Source organism: Bidens hawaiensis, unplaced genomic scaffold (genome assembly GCF_021521415.1).
Source record: "Bidens hawaiensis isolate Kalapana, Puna unplaced genomic scaffold, B.hawaiensis_p1.1 tig00002507_1, whole genome shotgun sequence".
Taxonomy (NCBI): domain Eukaryota; kingdom Viridiplantae; phylum Streptophyta; class Magnoliopsida; order Asterales; family Asteraceae; genus Bidens; species Bidens hawaiensis.
This window is the reverse complement of record NW_027491137.1, coordinates 995890-1017664: the sequence shown is the minus strand read 5'-3', so window position 1 is coordinate 1017664 and position 21775 is coordinate 995890. Positions and strand designations below refer to the sequence as shown.

General features: G+C 32.6%; 1 pseudogene; it reads right to left on the bottom strand.

The window, feature by feature from the left end:
- Positions 1-10808: 10808 nt before the first annotated feature.
- On the bottom strand, positions 10809-12417 carry LOC143619785 (spermidine hydroxycinnamoyl transferase pseudogene; annotated as a pseudogene).
- Between the last annotated feature and the right edge of the window lie 9358 nt (positions 12418-21775).

Sequence of the window (21775 nt, the reverse complement as noted above, 5' to 3'; positions counted from 1 at the left end):
ACACACAAATATATATATATATATATATCAAAAATAGCAAACGTGTAATTATGTGTGATTAATCAAATCTATTTGTTATGTGCTTATTTGTCTTTGTATGCAATCGTTTGACATATCCCCTTGGAGAGGGTTCACATATTGACCAGCGCCCGATTCGCTTGGCAACGGTCTTACTCTATTTATTTGCTCATAGTTGATTTACCGGCGCCCGATTCACTTAGCAATGGTTTAATCGACAACTTATTTGCTCATGTTTTGATTTCATTACCGCATTTATTACGTTTTGCTTATTTATTATATTAACATTATTTTTGGTGTCAAAAATTGGTAATAAACTCACTCAACATGTTTGTTAACAAAACTCCATTTTCTACGCATATGCAGGGTGCTTGTATTGAAGACTGAAGTTGGACACGTAAACAAGACCTTAGGATATTAACAAGAAAATATTATTTGAGTTTACATTCATGTACTTATATTGTTTGCTATACTTGGATATGGTGTGTATTTTTTTAAATAAAATAATTAATTAGATACTGTCACATTTTATATATGATAGTATCTTCGAGCTGTGAGCAATCGGATCACGCCCCGGCATTTCCGCCTTAGGTTGGGGTATGACACTTAATTCATTATCAGCCGTCAAATTGTTGTATCCTTCTTCTTTCTTTTCCTGAGATCCTTTCTTTGTGTAAGACCTCGAATCTCGGGAATCCTACAATTAGTCATCATATCCAAAAATTCTCAAAAATTTAAAGTCAAACAAATTCATCTTATTAAAATTGTTTCAGAGTAATAAACAACGGAAAATCACAAGTACGAAAACAAGTTCCTCAAAGCTGTGAATGATGCCCAAAACAAACTTTAGATATATCTAGTAATAGTTAAAAAAAACAGTGTTCATTATTGAAATCCCCGACTAGATATGCCTTCAACCGTCCAAGTAGCCTCGAGCACGTCCAAGCGGTAAGCATCCTCCTCTAAACATGAAACTCACACTAACATACACACAAAATCAGCTTGAGCTGAGTGAGTTCAAGTTTTAATAATTGACATTTAAATAAATCATCCAAGAGTTTAAATATAAAAACGGGATCGGGACAGTTAGGACATAATAAACAATAAGTAGTCATACTTATATATCTATATAGTTATATCCCTATGCTTAACATCCAAGTAATAACATCATGGTCGAGCACACGTACAACCCCAAACACGTAATATCCAAGTAATAACATCAGGGTCGAGCACACGTACAACCCAAACACGTATCATTCCATCCGATGGTGATCATGCCACACGAGTCTCCCCCCTTACGGGCTTTCCAGGGCCCGCCGCAGGATTTTAGAACCTGAGTAGTATAGTTTGGCTCGGCCAAGATCACCATCCATCCGTATGCAAACACAAAGTAGGCATATGCAAACATCCTTAGTCGATAACGACAAATTAACATCGCCAAATATTGGTCATAAAGTAACGCATGCATAAACATGCGTGTATATATATATATATATATATAATATAGGGAGAGGATCAAGAGAAAACTCACATTTAGAGAGAAAACTTAAAAACTTCTAAAGAATTATTTTTAATTAAAAATAAAAAAATATTTTCAAAATTCTGCTTTAGCCATTATTCATAGATTTTCTTATATTTCACTCGAAAAAAATAAAAAAACATTAAAAAAATAAAAAAAAAACCCATTGTAATGCACATACGTATTACTGTGCGATACCGTTGTTTTACACATGTGTATTACTATGTATTTTTGAGTTTAATTGTGTTTTATTGCATATATTCAATATTTTTGTATTGTATATGTGTAGTAGTGTTGTATTATATGGAAAAAAAATAATAATAAAATAAAAGTCGATGTGGTGCACATGTGCGTTAATCTTGTATTACACATACGTACTAATGTGTATTCGATGTGTGTATTAGTCTTATATTACACATATACAATAGTGTGTATCAAATATGTGCAATAGTGTTGTATTTTATGCAATACAAACACTTTTACATATATGCAATGCACACTATTACACATGTGCACTATACCGACGAGGTTACCGACATTTTTTTTAACCAATAACAACATATAAGAATAATGGAAAAAAAAGAAACTTCAAAAAAAAATCTTTTAAAAATTAAAAATAGTTTTTTAGAAGTTTTTAGGAGTTTTAAAGTTCTCTTTAAGATGAGTTTTCACTAGAACCCACCCCTATATATATATATATATATATATATATATATATATAATTCCAAAATATATCATAATGAAAGTAATCCTATGGTCATAAAGTAACACATGCTTATACATACATAAATATCATCTCAAGACATACTATGATACAAGTAAGCCTATGTCCTTGGGCCTAGGCCATAAGTAATATATATAACCTTAAGGAATGTATGACCATAAACGAGTCTCAAATATCCTAAAGCATAGAATATAACTCACACATATTTTTATGAACCCACAAACACAAGTAAGGCCATGTAATACCATCCAATTAGTTTAAACGAGTAAAATCGGGTAAAGTTGTAATATGGTGTGTATGCTAGCCCAAAACGTAAAAATGTAAGAAGGGGCATCATGAACTCACCTGACACGAGGCACACGATCACTACAGGCTAGAGGACCCTTAAGTACTCCCACAACTCAAAAGCCTGCCAGATTACGAACAACAATTACTAATGGTACCGAAGGGACTCGTTTATCCTACGAGGCGTTCTAACATGGTTCGAGTTACCTAAAGCCTAGACCTCATCAAGTTCAATTACAATAGCCCCCGAGGCCTTATATTCATCAAAACCACCCTTAGAAAATCCCGGGAATAAAGAATTCCCAAATTGCCCCCGGGAGTTGCTAGAGGAGACGAATGTGCGCGTTTAAGAGTAGTTCAGGCACTTAGCATCCAACTCAGCCCCGTGTGGATCCAATTTGATAAATTCACGGCCTACTAGCCCACATGACACTACACAAGTTGGATGGGTCGGTAACCCGCAAGCACAACGCACAAACTACCAATAAACGCGAATTTGCGTTGTACCGACCCGTTTGAGTAACCGACAACCAATTCAGGCCCATTAACATAAAAATTTAGTTTTTCACGGCTCGTATAACATACCGAGGCTACACAATCTGAATTGGTTGTTAATTCCCTCAAACAACGCGCTAAACGCAACAATCAACAAACTAGACAAACGAAGTCCTAGTTTTTCAATCTGTTGACAATTGATCAATCAAACGAGCTTCATAGCCCATGATACTAAGTTATAACACATATGACATACCTAGGAAGATGACGGAGCAAATTCTCACTTCAAACAGCCCCGACAAGAACACAATTGAACATCCACCGGTTAAGCCTAAAACGAACTTATCGATCAATAACGAGTATAACATGCAGATTTTAGCATTCGAAGATGCATTTAATTACATAGGAAAACCATGGAAATAAATTATGAAATTTTTACCAGAGTTTAATAAATGTCTTAGGCTTTTAAAATTAGTTTTGTTATATTGTTCCAACGCACAAAAAACTCATAAAAATTCCTCCAACACAAAAAGGTACATGCAGCTACTTCAGCGCACAGCAAATGTGTTTTAATTATTTAAAAATCATTACCAAACCAAATTAAGAGATTCTAATTGGGTTGTAATCTTAACTCAAAATTTGAACTTTCAGAAGTGTAATCAACCAATTTGGACTTATCAAAAAAGATTTATGATGTCGGGAAGACAGACCAGAATCCGTCACCCCGCATCAACTTTGACACACAATCTTATAAAATCATAAAAACCATTCAAATCTCGTCCAAAAATTACATATTATACCTTTCTGGAAAACTAGACTTAAAGTAGAACATCATAGAACAAGAATCAATCAAAAACAATAAATTTTCATTGAGTTACAGACCGAACAATAAACGAGTACGAATCTGTCAGAAACTGTTATAATCAAAACTCAACCCTAACGTGTTCAACAAAGTGTTTAATGGTGAAAAAGAGTTAGACTATGATAGAACCGACCTTGAATTAGACTCGGGAGGGCTGGAACTCGGCTGGAGACGCACAGAAAACAAGGTGGGGGCTGGAGAAGGGGGCGCCGATTGGAACTCAAGAAGGAGTTAGGGTTCTTATTTTTTTTGGATATAATTAATCATTTTACACTCTAGCCCCTCCACTTTGCTAAATGTGGAAACTTGAATGAAAGGTTAAGTAGGTTAAGTTTACGAGATCGGCCAGGAGGACCTTTAAAATGTCGGAACGAGTCACGGTTAAAATACAAGCTTGTTAGGCATAACCCTTTATACGAATATTTATGGACGTCACACTTTGAGTGAACTGATATACTTTGACTTGGTTTTGGTCGTTTCGTTGATTTTGCCGTGCTTCTTGAATTTTTGGAACTTTTTTGTATTATTTTAATTAGTGGGGTTACCGCTTCTTTAATCATGTCACGGATTCCACCAACGTATTCTTCAGGAATTGACTTTACATTTTCAGCAATCTTTGCTGGTTATTTGCGTTGACTTTTTTCTCCAGACATACTACAAATAAGTAAATACACATGTTTAAAAAAAAGAACAAACGTTGTCTTTATTTATTTTACATTTATTTATAGTACATCAGCAAGAAAGTACAAAAGGCAAGCACGACAAGTTAAACTGCATTTCTCCCTGATCTCTTACCCATTTCTTGACAAGATTTCTCATCTTGTCACATTTCTTAATGATGTTTTTGCCTACTTTCTTTTTCTCAATCCTTTCATTTCTAAGCTCATCCGTCATGTGATTTGGTTGGTTTGGGTATCCTACTGATGCTGATGCAGCTGGAAAGAGATATGCTGCCTCTTTTGTATATATGTGCGGATTTACAGCATAGTCATGAATTTCTTCATTTAGGATGCTATTATATATTGTTCTTTTATGAGTCTAGCCTATTCTCGAATTTCATTAGCTTGTTCTGAATTTGTTGGTATTGGACCTTTATATGGTGGTATGTGAGGATATTCAATTTCTTTCTTACCTTCATCCTCCTCTTCTGGCTCGGATGGATTGCTAGTCGGCATTTGAAATGTTATCTTTTCATTAGACATGGTTACCCTCATTTTTGGTATGTGGCTTGGACCTGTGATTGTTTGCGGAGGTTGGTAATTTGGTAGCGGTGATCCGAAGTGCCACTGGCTCTTGTCTGAATAACAATTCATCCAACTGGATGAGTCTGAACTAGGTTCCTGTTTGAACCTGTTTTTGCCTTCTATCTTTTTAAAGGGTTAATATGGTAGAATTTCACGTGGATAATATTGCGGAACATTTTCGGATGTGTTGCTGGATATTTCCATCGGCATTTGTTAACTTCCAAGAAGATATATAAGTTGGCTTCCATATGGCAACATCAGAATTATCGGTTGATCTTGGTTAAAAAAGTTGGTGTAATAGCTATTGTTGCTAGCCATATCTGATGGTTCAGGTTCAGGTGCAGGATTTGATCGTCTCGCTGCTCGACATCTGTGCCTAAAGTAGTTTATATAAGACATTTGCACATATTTTACTTAGGGATATGAACACTACCAATCTTTGCTTATCCCTATTATTAATCAAGTGATCAAAGCCTAGGTACTAATATATCAATATCTAATTCGCTGAAACCGATGGCTCTGATACCAACCTTGTCAAACCCCAAACTAGGGCCTAGGAGTGTGACACATAGTTGGTACCTTTTTTTGTAATATATCAAAGTTTTGGATTTAATTTAGGTGAAGGCTTTAAGTTATAAAATATTAATTTACATTGAAAATTAATTTACCCAGGAATTAAATACCAGAGTATCATGTTTAATAAATACTATTTCATAAAATTACAAGGATTTTAATTATCAAAATCGAGCCATCTTCGTAATGCGAGCATCTACTTCATCATGACTCCTAATCCTTGCTCCAACTATCTTACTTAATTACCTATAATGTGGGGGGAAATATGCCAGTGATGAGCTGGTGAAACATTGACTGACTCTAAAAGATTTTTATAACAATATACAATAATAGTTTCTTTTACAAACTCAGCGTGAACGCCTGTCATTCCCCGGGATTTGTACCACTACCCTGCACACACAATCCAAAGGTTCTTCGAGTTTAGTAACCTGTTGGAGAACTAGTTATGACCAACTTATTTGCATGCTTGCTTTGTCAGTTATGTTTAGATTCAGACACATGTGTAATCGGTCCGAGTTGCTTTTATTCTCTATTTTGTATTATAACGATTTTAGAGATTTTTGTAATCTCATGCAATTATTTGTCTGACTCTTTATGACAAACCACATGCTTATCATTATGAGTAAATGCTTGTCTGTTTGTAAAGGTTTAGCGTATTCACATGTGATTGTCTGTTCGGTGTGCCATTTGAAAACCTTTCTTGTTTGTATGATGTATAAATATAATGAAAATAGGTTTTTTATAAATACATGGGTGATGTTTCTTGATCCAGACCATACTGGCCTGGTTTTGTCATTTCAAACCTCGTTTATAAAGCCTGGTTCAATTTATTAGTTTATAATTTAATTTTGAATAAAACAATAAGTTTTATTATGTGATGGACCGTATCATGTTGAGACGGTTCATATCATCATGTTTGACCTTTTGACTGAAATTGGTTTGAGACAAACTGTATCAAAGTGAGACAGTCCGTATATATATGATAGTCCGCCACAAGTGTTTTGACCCGTGACAAAATTGCAGATAAGACAAACTGTATGATGATTAGACAGTGCGTCTAATCTCATTGTTGGCTCGATAAGGGTAAAAACCATTTTAACACCTTCTTGCAATCTATTTTAATAATGGTACGATCATAAACAAGTATAAAAACATGTATAATATATTTGGAAATCAATTTAGTAGAGGTTTGATCGTTTACAGCTAGGATATGAGTTTAGACAAGAAAAACGAACTTAAACGAGTGTAATAGTGAACCTACCTTCCCTCCAACCTAGAACAGAACCAAGAAACGATTTGTAATGACCCCTAACACTGCTGGAGAATGTGATCAAGGGTTCCTGCTGTCTCTAACACTTTGAACTAACTTGCACTTGCTTATGAACCCCTTAAAATACCAAGAACACTAAACTAGCTAGATTTTGAGTATGAGATGATCAACTGATGGTGTGCATGAAATGGACGTTTAAGGGTTGCTATTTATAGGTCAGCTCAGCTCACTTGGATGAGTCATGATGTGCTAAAAGTAGTTATATAAAAATACATTAATCTAGACACTAAGAAATTAATTCTAGACTCTTAACTAAACTAAAACTATTAACCGGCAAGTGAACCGATCGACTCTAGTACAGCTAAGTAAGTCCGGATATCAAACCCACGAGACTCTTTAAATTACGTTTACTAGCTAATTAGACTCAACTACAGACACGACTTATTTATTTATTATTTGTTTGAGAGGGGGGGGGGGGTTTACTAATAAACTAATTTTAACCTAATTAAGAAAACTGAAGACGACTAAACTTAGAACTTGGACTTAATTCAGATGATGACAAACAACCACCTAGGCTACAATCCCCTAAGTTTCAGTTATCAATTAACCGGGAGAATATTTAGTTATGGAACTGGGATCATAAAATAGACACTTAAGAGAAAACCTGAACAGGACCCCTGACCCTTCTCAAGAGACACCTATGGGTTTCTAACAAGTTTTAGCGCACACCAGTATTAAAAATCAAGTTTCCTTACGGTCACCTAATTAATTACAAACTAGTTCCTTTATATGAAATCCTACCTTACAGCGCAGAAATCAAAGGCAGTCTAATATATTCAATTGACTCGATAGACAAAGTTAATCAATCAAACCTAAACGGACTCCTTACAAAGAACTTAATCTAGCAATCCTGATCAACAAAGACCTATCAATAACCTAGCACCTTACAGCTATTTAGGTTAGCAGCACACTTAGGTTTATTTAATTAAATAATATTATTCCTATGATCTTATTCGAAATCAATCATAAAATAGTCAAAAACACAAAGTAGATGACCTAATAGCAACGTATCATAATGACAAACAACAATCAAGGCAACTATGAAATAATAAAACTCAACAAACAATCCTAAGCACACATATGCGTCAATTTAATATAATTAAACCTTTTACTAGTTCATAAAACCAAAACGATAAATAAATCCCAAGTCAAAATCAAATATCAACAAAGGTTCATCATAAGCCTAGGCAGTATATAAAGTTTAGCCTAGCATGGTAAAATCAAACAAAACAATAATAAAGGAATTCATGGTGGAAAACAAAAGAAACGAAAGATTAAAGGCGATAAAACCCGTGGTCTTCGTTCTTGATCGATATGCACACCACCGTATGATTCCAAGCCTTCAAAACCTCCAAAAGATCACTTCTAAGGCTCTCAAATTCGTCCTGGCCGGCTAGGGTATTCAGGTTATGTTTAAGGTTGAGTTTAGGGGTGTTAAATAGGAAAATACAAGGCCCAAACCCATAAAACGGAAAATTCTTGAAGGTATGCTCCCAAGGCGCCGCGTGGCAAGCCTTGGCCTCCCCACCGCTCGGCGCTCTGGCGTGAAGAGGGGGGCTGGCCTAGCGGGTCCGATTCGTTTCCTGATGCGCCGGTTCGCCGGTTTAGCTCATTTTCGATCGTTTTTCGCTCTCTTTAACCACGAACAAGTCCCGGAACCTACATTTATTCAAATAAGTTAGTAGTATACAAATCCAAACAAAAAAAACGAACATAAACTAATAAAATAATAAATAAAATGTACACTGGAATTATGAATATTAAACATTATATCAATTCAGCAATGGGTAAAAGAGATATAACAAATGATTTTGACATCTCATGCTACCAGCGGGGATTAGAAGGATCGTATAATCATGAGACGGTCCTTCTCATAATTGTGGCCCACCCCGTCTAATAAGTACGGAGCATGACGCCCCATCTCATGTGGAAACCTTTGGGTCTGGGTTTGGTTCGATACGGACTGTCTAATAATGAGACGGTCCGTCTCATTCAAATTTTGTATAAATACAGTTTAGACCCTATACTTCAAGTTTGGGAAAAATGACCAAATGGCCCTTCAACTTTGAAAGTTGGTAAAAAATGGCACGGAATTTTTTGGGTGTTACACACATCATGATCAAACAATATTTAACCTAAAAAAACAAGATCAAACCAGCACAGAGTATGTAAATAAAGCTCTGATTGCATTTTTTACTCTTAAGTGTGTGTTTACAAGATAATAGAAATGAAAGTGTGCACAAACACACTAGACCTATTTATTGTAACCGAACAAAATATCATGTCAGAAATGTCAATTTTAATATTCCGTATTAAAAGAAGTTATAAACTTGTGATATGATAACATTCAGGCTTTCGCTTTGGTATTTTATAAGTTAAGGGACCAGATGGTAAGTTACCAAAGTTAAACTTCAGGGTTAAAAATGAAAATGACCCAAAAGTTAGTTAGACGGATCGCATAACCCTTCAGACCGTCCGTATTAGGGTTTAGAAGTTATTAGCGGTTCTGATTGATTAGACGGACAGTCTAATGTTTCGAATTGTTCGTCTGTAATAGACGTTCCGTCTAATCTTTAAATGGCTCGTCTAAACACTAAGCCAGCACTACAATTTTTGGCATCTCGCTATTATTGTGACAGCAACCTATTAATTGTTATCTAAGCGATTTTGGCCTATAAAATGGATCCAAGAATGACCACTTCATGTATGCATCCATCTAAATCAACATTATCAATCTTGTTACTTGAGGATTCGTTATCTGCTTCACATTCGGTTCTCCTTTTCTCAATATTAGGCTCTATATTTCACCTTCCATATTTACACCTTCTTCGTTCTCATTTTCAACAATTGGTTCATTAGGTTATTGTGGCTGTTGTTGTAGTTGTGCTTGTAGTTTCTTGTACAATCACTACGCATGTTTCCCCTAGAAGAATCCATATATGAAATGTAGCATCTGTGTCCTCGTACCATCAATATTGTCTATTTTGTCCCGATGGATAGAATTCTCAAAAGGTTATTCATCTTAGTGCTACTTCCACCCGAGCACGCTTAATTGTGGAGTTTTCATGTGCTCTACAATCAACTAAGCCCAAAATGTGTTATTCAATTTAAGAGGCGGGACATTGCTTATGAACCAAGTGTCCCTCCTGTCCTTGACTGATATGGGATTTGTATAAGGTGTTTCAGTTAGCCAATTAATATTCTCTGTATTGTTACATGAAAACACATATGCTCTTGATACAGTAATATCGGGCTTTGGGATTAAGGATTAGAATGGATTCACAATGAGATTGTCATAATCAAGAATAAAAGCACAAATATAGGTTAGATACACGAATCAAATGGTTAGAATTGATCACATCGGTTGTGACTACTTATCAACAACCGTTGTGACAGTTAATGTGGCGCATTTTAACAAATGATCACAACGTTTCATGGTTAACGGCTTTTGCAGCATGTTACCCGACATTAACATAATCCTAATCCAAGTTACACAAGTTTAATAATACAAATAAAAGAATAATAATAATGATTCTAATTATGTTTACGTAAGTGTAATAAATATCACTGATTCGGTGTTAATCGCCAACAAAGACAGCTTGACCCATTAATCGGCCATTATACATACTTAGGATAACAATAACAATAATTTAAGTTAATTGAACATAAAATTATTGTATATATAGTTAGCAGGAGCTACTACTAGGATATTCAATTCTTCATGATTTTTGTTCATGATCTACATATGTGTGTAATGGCTAGTAATTGATTAACCCATCATTAATATCAATATCTTGGTAGAACACCTTCTTGAAATCCTGCATATGCCTCACCTGCAAACATAATGCAACAACCAATGATCCATTTTCATCTTTGTCATGAAGAATCAAAGAAGCGCCATCAGACTCATGTGTTCCTGGACCCATATGAATCTCCTTCCCCCATCCGAAATCAGCACCATAGATTGGCAATGTTAACCAACTTATTACCCCAAGATTTGGATTCCCATAAAAAGGTCCTCCATCGTCATTACTTGTTGGTACTAATTCTCGAAACTGCGACAAGTCATCTTGAATCTTCAAAAAATCAATCACCGAGTTCACATACTCGTCATCAACCTTTTCTATTGCGCCCCGTATTATACTTGAAGCGTATCCTAATGGCTTTGAAACTATCTTGCCCGAGCACCCAGTGGCGATCCCGTTTACAATAGCGTTCCCAAAGTACTTTTGTGGCAATGGAGGCCTCATCTTATTACGAACGTCGATACTGATGGCTAATGCAGTTGGCTGTTCAGGCTTGTGGTTACGCGCTTTGCATGAAGTTCTCCATATGTGTGCAGTTATAGCCTCATACCGTGTAAACCCGCGGATCATCTCACTTTTATGACTTAGATTAGCTTCGTTTCGCAGTTTCTCAACTTGGGTTGCTGTTAATTTTAAAATAGTAACCGTGGTTTCATTCTGTCGTTCGTTTTGGCCATTTTTATCTATAAGGATTGGTGGTGGACCAAACTGTTCATCTTCAACAACCACATATGATGTCCTTGGAGGATCGCCGGCTCGTAAAACTTTTCGATCAAGATAAGGTGCTAATTCTAACAACTCACCTCGACAAATCCTAGCCCATTCCGACACAAAATGAAGCGCGCTTTGCCCATCTGCAACAACATGTGATATGTTTAAACCAATACTCAATCCTCCACAAATGAACCTTGTGACTTGCAAAACTAATAATGGGATTTCTTCAAGGGGTACATTTTGATAATCTATTGAAGGAATAAGTTGGTGATATAGTGGAGAAGGTAACAAACTATCTAAATCGGTAAATTTAATATCAGCGTAAGCTTCGATGAACTGCGCACCAGAAGCGTTACAATCAATCTCCAAACGGCCTCCGACGGCAAGAGATAGTCGGCCTGCTAAGGGGTAGAAGTGAACTAGGGTACAAGCAGGTGAGCTTTTTAGGCTTTTAAGAACCGTGAGCCAATCCTCTGGGGTTTGGTTGTAGAAGTAAATGGTTGGGACATGAGTGGTGACACCGGTTTGGTCTAGTTCTGATAAGACTAGCTTGCCGGACCATGTGCAGTCAAATGGTTTCACAATGCAAGATGTCTTATTGAAAACCCTCATTTTGGAGAAAGATAGAGATGGTTCATCGAAGAAGTGTTGATGTTTGGGGGGTATTTAAGGGCCAAATGATGCCATTGTGATGGTGTGACCTAAACTTGTGCCTATAAAACATTGGATTTAAGGAGATATGGAGGGCATGATCATGGGATTTTACGTGTGTTGTTTACTGTTCAAGTGGAAATGAAATCACAAATGTTAGATGAACCAAATTTATTAAAGAGTGATATATCTGTATCATAAATGTTATGTTTTTTGTTCGTGTGTGGGAGAGGTACAAAACTTCATGCAAAAAAGTATAATATGTAATGCACAAAATTATAAAGTTTTGGGAAGAGTATCATAATGTATCATAATTTTAATTCCTAAAAAATAGTTACAAGTTGGTTCTTCAACTTCAATCGGCATTTGCTAATTTGTTTAATAGTTAGATAGTTACCTCTTATTCAAAACCAACTACCACACGACCTTTTAAGAACCATAAATTTTTAACACTTTAATATTTTTTTAAAATAATTACCCAATACAAACGAACAATTTATTTTATTTAATGTGAGTATGATATTGTTATACTTTTTTAATTTTAAAACATTAATATATTACGCGATTACCAGTTAGGACCGACAATAGATTGAGTAAGGTGCACGCGATTACCAGTTAGGACCGACAATAGATTGCTATACTTTTCCATTCTTCTTATATTTCGTTACTCTTCATCGAAAAAAATAAATAAATAATAAAAAAAAACATTGTAATGCACATATGTATTATTGCACGATACTATTGTATTACACATGTGCAATAGTGTGAATTTTTATGTTCAATGGTGTTTAATTGCATATACTTAATATTTATGTATTGTATATGTGCACTAGTGTTATATTATATACAAAAAAATATTAAAAAAAATAAAAAAAAATTCGAAGTAGTGCATATGTGCATTAATGTTGTATTACACATACGTACTAGTGTGTATTCAATGTGTACTACTGTACTAGTCTTATATTGCATATATACAGTACTGTGTATCAAATATGTGTAATAGTATTGTATTCTATGTAATACAACACTCTTGCATATATGCAATACACACTTTTACACATATGCACTGCACCGACATGGTTCTTTTTTTTCACATTATCAAAATATAAGAATAATGGTAGAAAAAGAAACTACAAAATATTTTTTTTAAAGGTTAAAAATAATTCTTTATGAGTTTTTAAGTTTTCTCTTTAATAAGAGTTTTTTCGAACCCTCCCCTATATCTCAAATTTGTTTATGATATTGTTGCCAAGATTTGAAGGTAGACTTAATCATTCTTTTCATTGTATTTTTTTAACCATTCATGTATCTCACGGGTTATAACCTAGTATACAAATAAAATAATTAAGATAATGCAGCAGTCTCATATTTCTTCTTGGCTACTTTTTCCCGTTCAAATTTCTAATTGTTTTTATAGATATTTTAGGAACTTTACATATTATGAATAAATATTATATATTCTAAAATTAGACAATTACTAATAAAACAAATAACGTTTATTGTAATTTAGATAAGAAAATATAAAACTAAAAATGGAATTGAAATATTTAACCAATTTCAATTTTTATTTATAATATATAATAGTATAAAAACAAATCTACCAATTATTATTATTATTATTACTTTACGATTTCTTAGATTACGTTTTCATTTAAAAATTAAATCATTTTCCTTAATATCATGACTTTTGTGACGTTAATAACTGATAACCCAATATTTATTTAATATACCAAATCCGAATTATTTTACAAACTCTTCTCTAATCCACCTTATATATATATATATAATATATATATATAGAATTTGGTTCTTTTCTGGAGTATTTTTAGGGCAAGAAGTGCGAGAAATGATCAGAACCAATCATAATTTTTCTTCTTATTTATTTAATTGTTAATTATAAGGGCATGTTAGTCAAGTGAACAATTTTCTTTTTGTGGTAACTATTAATTACTATTAGTAAGTAATAAAAAAAATATTGTAACTTAAATTTTATTTGAATATTAATCTGTATTTACTTTATTTTGCTTGTTAGATGACACATATATCTTACATGAATTTTTTATAACTATTATAAAATTATCGAAATTATCTTATATAATCCAATTATATGAAACTCATATGTACGCCATACACTTTATGAATGTATGTATTTACATAATTACATAGGCATGCGCATACGTAGGGACGTACGCACGTAGGCATGTAGTATATCCGCGCATAGGGACGTAGGTAGGTACGCACCTACGTATGTATGTAGGTAGGTGCGTACGTAGGGGCGTACACACGTAGGGACGTAGGTACATACGTACCTACGTATGTATGTATGTACGTACGCACCTACACTTCATATGGATACAAGAGGTTTTTACCAGTTTCTTCATTGTACACCTGCAAATAACAAAATATTAAGCTATTTTCAAGTGTTTGGATTAACTTATATTCTACAAGTTGATATTAAGTTGTTAAATCTATAATCCAAACACCCCCATAGTACACCAAACACATTAAATGATTTTCAAAGAGAGATTTAGTTATGGCTTTAATTGGAAGATTTAATTGACTAGTTAATTAATTATGATTTACACATTTGTTTTTAATTATGGTACATAAAAATTACTAGCATACCCTTTTTGGTATTAAAGTTAATTAAAATTGTGAAAATAAATTATAAGAGTGTCATTTTGAGTAATGACATCAAACAAAATCAATGGATGAGATTCACTTCTTACACTTCTCGCTGTAATATTACTTCTCGCAAGATCCATCCCATATATATATATATATATATATATATATGTGTGTGTGTGTGTGTGTGTGTGTGTGTGTGTGTGTGTGGAAAAGATTTAAATGGTTAGGATGGTTCGGATTCAACTTTTATATACCAAAATATCCTGATATTGAAATCTAGAATAAATTATCTAGAAGTATGGAAAAGCTTTAAATGGTTAGGATGGTTCGTGTTTGTTGTGTTAAGGTTTACTGTCAGCCCATCCCACCGGCCGACTACAACCATGGGTATATTGGTCAAAAATCACTTTGCATGCCCATCCACTCGGCTCTTGCCAGCATGTTCATTCCCAAACGGTTCGTAGTTTCCTAATAGATAAAGTCAAAGGAAAAAATATCAGCATGTGTGAAGAAGATACACAAAGGTCCAACTAACAAATCTTGTCTAGTGATAAGCAAATACATTTTTTTTAAAAGCAATATGCTTTCTTTTTTACGTGATATAACCTCTTATTTCCATCCTATACATTTACAAAACATCACACCCACCGGGTGCAAATGTCCTATACTTGCAAAAATTATGATTTTTCAATAAATGGGCAAATATCTACATAAAATTTCCTACTAGCAAAAGTCAAAAGTCCAAGTAAGTGGTAGAAAGAAGTTACAATGAGTGAATAGAAGTGGCATTTACATAACAACGTCTATCCCAAGTTCCCAACTTCTGATTACTTATGGCAGTCGAATGCATACCTAGCCAACACTTAAAAGAATCATATTTGCATTTTCATATTAATCTTCCTAAGCTAAATATTCAAAACTTCATACATATCCCATTGAATTTCATAGGATCTTAGCATTTTTCCAAACACTAAAAATATTATATAAAATAAATTTATTTCCTACAACAAGTTGACTGAACCAACAAAAAAAAAGAATTTGATTCAAGTTTCTTTTCTTATTTGTTATTTGTTATTTTCATAATAACCGAACATTTTTTAATAAAATGAGTCACGAGGTATTATTAGTAAAAGTACATCATAGGCATTTGTTGTCTTTCTCTTTTATATATAATTTTTTAATTATGAATACTTGACCTGAGAAATATTAGACATGACCCAAATTGGCCCGTTCGTAATAGATGGGTATTTGAGTGTTGAAAGGTATGGAGTTAATTAATAGTGTTTCATTATTCTAGTTCTGCTCCTAAAGAATATATATATGTGTGCGCGCGTGTAGAAGCCAAATTATTCAAAACATTATGCAGGTCAAAGCCAAAATTGTATATGTCATAAGAGCATCACCGATAGTTAGATTCTTAGATGATGTTTTTGTATGCTAACAAGGCACATGGCCCTCCAAAGTATACCATCTCTCTCATGTTCTCTCTCATCTCTCCTACATGGCTTCTCACATACAAGTTCTTGAAGATTCTTCATCAAGAACTTTACTCCACATTCTTTCATCCACCTCATCATCTCTCTTCTCCAACTCATCTTCTCTCTCCTCCAAGAATCTTTAAAAACCTCTTATTGGAGATGCTCTAAACAACTAAACTTGATTAAAAAGGTTATAAACACTTCAGTAAACTATAGTTGACTTAAAAACATCTTGACATGATTCCTTGTAGCTGATTCTTTTATTGCTAACAACAAAGGGAGCATGAGACCCTAAAATGGACATGGTTTTACATAAAGTTGGCCCTCTAGCGGTCTAGCCATAAAAGCCCCAGAGAAATAAGTGACCACATGGGATTATGTCTAGTGTATTGACCCGTTACATATATATGACATAACCCGAATTGACCTGGTCAGAAAAATAGCTATTTCATACCTTATATTTGCTTTGAGAAGCCGATACAATACTTGCTTTATCTTTTTCTTCAGTTACATTTACATCAAAAAACCGAAGATAATTTTCTACATATAATTTAATCAAATTTGAAGCTGTTGTTGCTTATTGTATGAATTATGTTTCCATATGATAACCAAATCGAATAACATTGGGATTTATCATATTCGAGTTAATTGGTTTTCGAATAAACTCGGATCACGATGCATTGATATCCAACATATATATATATATGGTGGGATCTAGTAAAAACTCATTTTAAAGAGAAAACTTAAAAACTCGTAAAAACTTTTAAAAAACTATTTTTAACTTTTTTTTTTAAAAAATTTTGAAGTTTCTTTTTTTTTCATTATTCTTATACGTTGTTCTTGGTTCCAAAAATAAAAAAAAATAAAAAAACTTGTTGGTAACCTCGTCGGTATAGTGCGCATGTGTAATAGTGTGCATTGCATATATGCAAAAGTGTTTGTATTGCATAGAATACAACACTATTGCACATATTTGATACACACTATTGTATATATGCAATATAAGACTAATACACACATCGAATACACATTAGTACGTATGTGTAATACAATATCAACGCACATGTGCATCACATCGACTTTTATTTTATTATTATTATTTTTCCATATAATACAACACTACTACACATATACAATACACAAATATTGAATATATGCAATTAAACACTATTAAACTCAAAAATATATAGTAATACACATGTGTAACACAACGGTATCGCACAGTAATACGTATGTGCATTACAATAGGTTTTTTTTATTTTTTTTAATGTTTTTTTATTTTTTTCGAGCAAAGGGTAAGAAAATATAAGAATAATGGGAAAAACAGAAATTTGAAAATATTTTTTTATTATTAACTAAAAATAATTATTTAGGAGTTTTTAAGTTTTATCTCTAAAAATGAGTTTTCTCTTGATCATCTCCCTATATATATATATGGGAGAGATATTTTGAAAACCTTGTTGAATTTTAAGAACTTAAGAACTTCATTCTTGACACACATTTAATTAAATAGATTAGATTATGTGGTTGAGATTAAATGAAATTAAAAAATTAAAGTAGGAGAGAGAATAAAGATGTATAGTGATTACAAAAATTTAGACGTCCATTACACATATGTAATAAGTTGACTCGATGCGTAAAAAATTATATAATCTTTTTACGTATGTGTAACTTACATATATTGCGTATGGGTAAAATAAAATTCCAAAAAAAATGTTACGTTGAGTTCATTCGAATTCTTAAAACTCAAAGTGGTTCTCATTTGAAATCTCCCATATATATATATTGTGTGTGTGTGTGTGTGTGAAAGGAGTTTCATGCAAGCCCAAACCAAACAATGAGCTTGCTCTAACATTAATTAATTAATTAATATATATATACACACACACACACTAGGTTTTATCCCCCGTATTACGGGGGTTGTTTATATTTTTCGTTTTTTAATATTTATGTTTTGAATTTTAATTTTCTTGATTCTAAGAAAGTTAATAATATACTTAAGCTTTGATAATGAAAGGGTTGCATAGATAAATGATATGTTATAGCCCGTTTAAAAGCTATCTGGATTTGGTGACGTATGGCCCGCTTATTTTTTTATTATAAAATTGTTTCTTATTATCTCCCGTATTACGGTGGCTGTTTTGCATTATTCATTTATAATATTTATATATTTTTTTGGATTTTAATTTTATTTATTGTAAGTAAGTTAATAATATATTTAGCGTTTGATGATGAAAGAGTTTCACAAATAAATGAGATGTTATAACCTTGCTTAAAAGTTATCTAGGTTTAGTGAGACACAAGACCCGCTTAATTTTTTTACTATAAAATTGTTTTTTAATTATAAATAATATCTTTTTAAAAAAATCATATATTAATTTTTAGTATATCCGTATTTTATAGGATTTTCACATCAAATATTTGGTGAGATTAATTTTTAATTTAATGAGATGTTATAACCCGTTTAAGGGTTATTTGGGTTTGGTGAGACCCACACCCGTAAATTCGGGTCAAATGCATGAGAAGTCTCCATTTACAAATAAAGCAATCTGGTGGTTTGAGAGAACGTAGGGAGCAACTATATATATATATGTGTGTGTGTGTGTGTGTGTGTGTGTGGTTTGAGAGAACGTAGGGAGCAACTATATATATATGTGTGTCTGTGTGTGTGTGGTTGAGTTATTCTACAAAGGCCAACAAAAATGAGAAGTGTGAGAAGCCATAATTGATTGACATGTGTCAAGTGGGGACCAAAGGTAAAATGGTATAAAAGTAATAGTACATATTTTCTCTTTTCACATGCAAGTCACATGTCAATTCCCCCATCATTTTAAAATGTCTATAACTTTTTCATATAATATTAGTTTTTAAAGCAAAAGTCACCATAATAACAAGCGTTTTTTATCTTCAATATGAGTATGACTTTGTTATATAAAAATTAAAAAAAAAATTACATCATTGTGTCATTGTATCTTTTCGTCATTGTGACTTTCTGTTTGTTATTGTGTTTTTTTCGCCATTGTGTCTATCAAATCATAATTGTGTTTTTTTAAATGCTACTAATACGGTTATATAATAATAATAATAATAATACGTAAATATAATGATAACAACAAATAATCTAATACATAAAACACAATGATGAATACATATTACACAATTATATGAAACGTAATACACAATGATGAATGCATATAACACAATGATCTGAAACGTAAAACACAATGGTGAATACATATAACCCAATGACCTGAAACGTAAAACATAGTGGAAACTACATATTACACAATGACACGAACGTAATACATAATGACTAAAACACAACGATAAGTAGAAAGACAAATGATGAGCACAAAGACACAATCACAAACAAAAAGACACAATGACATAATCTTTGTTTTAATTGTTATCTACAATATGAGTATCAATTGATACCATAATAACAAAAATCTATAACACAATGCATAGAAAAACCCAATTAAAAATCATAATAAACAACCAATAACACAATATAAAAAACCCACTATTTTTTTTTATATAACAATATGATACTCATATTAAAGATAAAAAACGCTTGTTATTATGGTGAAATTTTTTTAAAAAAATAATGTTGCATGAAAAAGTTATGGACGTTTTAAAATGATGAGGGAATTGACATTTGCATTGCATATGGAAAGCATGAAAAAGTTATGGACGTTTTAAAATGATGAGGGAATTGACATTTGCATTGCATATGGAAAGAGAAAGTCAATAAAAGTGGGTTACTATCTTTATGCCCTTCTCATCTATTTATTTTTTTAAATTAATCTCCACCATTCAAATATAAGATCAATGGATTAGATTCCTTCTCGTCCTTTTTATTTTTGTTGTCCTTTGTATTTTAACTTTACCCAATATATATATATATATATATATATATATATATATATAATACAATAATCCTTTATCGTACATTACGTACGCGACACTTCCAATCGATTGATTTTCAAAACCCAAAATCACAATTACACTCATATGTTCGTCCCTTTCCCTCAATCCGTCTCCACCACCCCTCACCGACACCAGCACACCTCCTTCACCTTCGCTTGCCGGCGCCATCAACACTCTTTGTCACCATCATCGCCGTCGACAACGTTCAAGTTTTCCCTTATAAAAATTGATTATAAAATTTATTAGATATATTATCAAAATTGATTATAAAACGTTCTGGTCTATCAAAATTGATTATACAATATAAAATTGTTGTTAATACGTTCAAGTTTTATTAGATATATTATATATATCAAAAACGTTTTAATACATTCAAGTTTTGTTTTAATAATATATCAAAAACAATTTAATACGTTCAAGTTTTAATACGCTCAAGTTTTGTTTTAATAGGTTCTGGTTTGATAATACGTTCTGGTTTTGATAAAACATTCTGTTAATACATTCTATGTTGAAATAAAATTGATGTCTTCTTTTACGTTTGGATAAAATGTTCTTTTAATACGTTCTGGTTTGAAATAAAATTGATTTTTTTAATACGTTTTGATAAAACGTTATGTTTTATTTGCAGGTAACGAACATTTTTAGGTTTAGATAGTTAACTCAATTAGTTAAATATCGATTTGCAAATTAGTTTAATACTGATCGACGGTTGAATTATATTGATAGGATAGACGCTCGATAAATCAATTGATGAATTAGATCATATAATTAAATTTAAGTTATTTACAATGATGTCACCGCGTGAAATTGAAATCGACGTTCAAAAAGCTCGCGTACATAATGTATGATAACCAATTATTGTACGTTAACCTACCCCTACATATATATATATATAGGGAGGATCAAGAGAAAACTCATCTTTAGGGAGAAAACGTAAAAACTCCTAAATAATTATTTTTAATTAAATATAAAAAAATATTTTCAAATTTCCGTTTTTGCCATTATTCTTATATTTTGGTCCCCTTCACTCGAAAAAAATAAAAAAAAATTAAAAAAAAACCCCGCTGTAATGCACATACGTATTACTGCGCGAAACTGTTGTATTACACATGTGTATTACTATGTATTTTTAAGTTTAATAGTGTTTAGTTGTATATATTCAATATTTGTGTATTGTATATATGTAGTAGTGTTGTATTATATGGAAAAATAATAATAAGAAAATAAAAGTCGATGTAGTGCACATGTGCATTAATGTTGTATTACACATACGTACTAATGTGTAATCGATGTGCGTATTAGTCTTATATTGCATATATACAATAGTGTATATCAAATATGTGCAATAGTGTTGTATACTATGCAATACAAACACTTTTGCGTACATGCAATGCACACCATTACACATGTGCACTAGAACGACGAGGTTACCGGCAAGGTTTTTTTTTTTTTTTTTTTTTTTTTGAAACCAATAACAAAATATAAGAATAATGGAAAAAAAAACTTCAAAAAAAATTT